The sequence below is a fragment of the Phytophthora infestans genome, genomic scaffold (assembly GCF_000142945.1).
Source record: "Phytophthora infestans T30-4 supercont1.42 genomic scaffold, whole genome shotgun sequence".
NCBI classification, from domain to species: domain Eukaryota; phylum Oomycota; class Peronosporomycetes; order Peronosporales; family Peronosporaceae; genus Phytophthora; species Phytophthora infestans.
The window spans coordinates 65792-68799 of NW_003303717.1; positions in this window are offsets into that span (position 1 = coordinate 65792).

Here is a 3008-nt window from a genome sequence, read left to right on the forward strand (position 1 = left end):
TCCAATGAACTTCTCGAGGCTCCTGTGGTCTACGGACGAGCAACGCTGTCCTCTATCAGTACACAGATGGAACGTCTTAACGTCCAGTGTCCAGTGCAGTTGCACTCGCTGCGTTTCACGCGTGCAGCTCCGAGTGAAGAGGTGCCATTGAACCAGATTCCGCATGTGTTTACTGCGTGTGGACATGTATTTGGCTATGAAAAGCGGATTGCCAGTTCGCACACGTGTCCCCTCTGTCGAACGCCAGGGTCGTTAGTGCAATTGCTACTGAAAGAAAATTCGCAACTGCAGTCGACGGAAGAGCAACATGTCGTTCCCGAGTGTGTTTTTAATCCATGTGGCCATGCGATCAGCACCAAACTCGCGCATCACTATTCAGCGCTACTGATGCCTAATGGTAGAGCCATTTGTCCGTTCTGCGCAGTGCATCTTGACCTACGCGTGCCATTCTCGAGACTCTATCTCTATTGCGACACCGATTAATAGAATAAGCAACAACGCTGAAACACACATAAAAACGCAAACTTAATCGAAGTACTACCAAGCAAGATAATTTGCATTTTCATGAAGTGATGCACAGAGGAAGTGCTTAAGGGTATTAACTACTTGAGTGAACGTAAGTCCACGTGTTCCGGCCTCAGTGGGAACGGTTTGCTACTTAGAGGAGTAGATTTAAGACTGATGTATTTATAAGTAAGATAAGCTTGGGTCTCATACAAACTAGAGGTTACCTATAGTGGAGCTAAGTAGTCATGCACTGACTGGTTCCGAGAGCACCTGGTACCGTGTACCAGGTGTCCACAAGAGTGACGGGTCACTCTTTATGTAACATGGGGCACACTGGATTGTACCCCGTTACATAGTCACTCCAAAAAATTATAATGAGATTTAGGAGGTCCTGTTTAAGTCGGTATGACTGGCTTAAACTATACAGACACTAATGGCTGGTGTACAGCTATTGGTGGCTTCCTAATACTAATAAAGTACTCACTTCGTCTTTTGACGCCTACAAGTAATGTCTTCTTCTTCTCCCTACTTCTTCTCGACCTGTCATACGAGTTATATCCATGAAGTGCATTAAATAGATACCACAATCTACAGTATTGACTTGCTGCGGTGTGGTATTGTAGATGTGATACTCCCAGATAGGTGGAGACAGCGAATTACCGGTGGTCGTGTCCTTTTTGCTCTTTTACTAAGAGCTTCTTGATAACGTCGAATGCAAAAGACGAGTTGTGCATGGTACAGTTTTGTTGGGATTTCTCGGAGAGCATTCTCGACACTGATAAAACTCCAATGCTCTCGACCACTCACAGGAAGAAATATGTTTTTGTGTGATGCCCAATTAACCGTTTTCACCAGTCCCGTGTAGCATCGCTGTTTTAGCTTCGGATTACCGAACCGAAGCAGCAGACTCCAAAAGTACCGGACTCCATGAATTTCGTGCAACCAATGCATTTCATGCAACCGCGAACGTAAAAAGTCATCACAACCAAAATCTATATGGTGACACCCCTTCTACAACGAGCTTCCATCCTTGACAAAAAAATGTAAAATAGCACCAAACTTTTAGTTTTTAGTGAGTGAGCTATGCTATGCTAGTTCCGGCGCTGGTGGCTCGGCAACACGAAACGTGCCATCTACCATTCGTGGTCCTATCGGAACGAGGCCCGCCTTGACAAAACCCCGCTGTATTGTTTCGGGGGGAACTGCCCTCCACGCCTCGTGCACTATAGACGTGATTAACTTGCGTCTTTCCTTAGCGTTCAAGCGTAAGTCGTTTGTAATGTGGTGTTGAACGTATAGCTCTCTACACCAGTGTTTAAAAACACGCATGACAGACACATCCATCGGCTGGGCAAGTCCTGTCGCTCCTGCTGGCACAAAGTCTACACCCGTCATAGCTTCCTCAAGCTTGGCGCGAACGGAGCCCATTTTGTGAACTTTTAGGCTGTCTAGCAAGAGCATGCGGCAAAAGGTGACTGACGGAGTCCACACCTGCTCATAATATTAGTATTAACAACAAAATTTAAAGAAAAATAAAAGCATACCTCGTTGACCCATTCGATCATAATGCGCTCATCACAATACGCATTCTTTTGCACAGTAAGCACAACCTCATCTGCTTTATGCAGCGGATGAGCTTGCAGCTCGCAGTGAACAGGGCCTCCTGTGGCACCAGAGAACACAATAAACGCTGGCAGCGTCTTTCCAGTGGCCGATGCGCACAGAAAAACACTGGCACGAAAAGAGTTTTCAGACATTCCTAGATCACAGTTAGAATCAATAGTATATAAGTCTTATATTATAAGACAATAACAAAATGATTACCTTGCACAACATCAACGTCACGTTCCCCACGAAACGTGATAGTTGTTTTAGGATTCATGTCGATATATATGGAGGTTTGATCCATATTGTAGAAGTGATTATACTTCTCAGTTCCTGTGCTAAACATTTCCATCTTATGGCGCATTGCGAGGCCGAACTCGTCAGCAACGACCTCAATAGTAAAATTAGTATTTTAGCAACAAATTAAAAAAAAAAATTAGCACATACCTGCACTTCGCTCCGCTTGCGTCGACCCTTGTGCGTGATACGACGCACGCTCAAGCAATTTCTGCTGCGGAAACGGCGGAGGTACTCAACAGCAGCTTGTTCCGAGCGACCGAGAAGAAAGCGTGGCTCTAAATGTGCGCTCATCATGAGCAGGCACCTCGACGTGACAGCGCGCACCTTGTTCTTGCGCATGTCACGAACCCAGTCCAAAAGCCTAGAAAGCAGCATTTTGTTAGAAAATATAATATATAAAACTCGAATGATCTTACTTTTTTCTAGTTCTGGAAAAGCAACTTTAGGCCCACGACGCCCTTGAGGAATAGTAGTGCACCCGACTGCAGCGGCTTCGATGTCTTGTCTTCTTTTCGTCCATCGATACAGCGTAGAGCGGTGGCACTTATTTTCGGATGCCAAGCTCGTCGAGACACCGCTTTCACAGGCCGCATCCA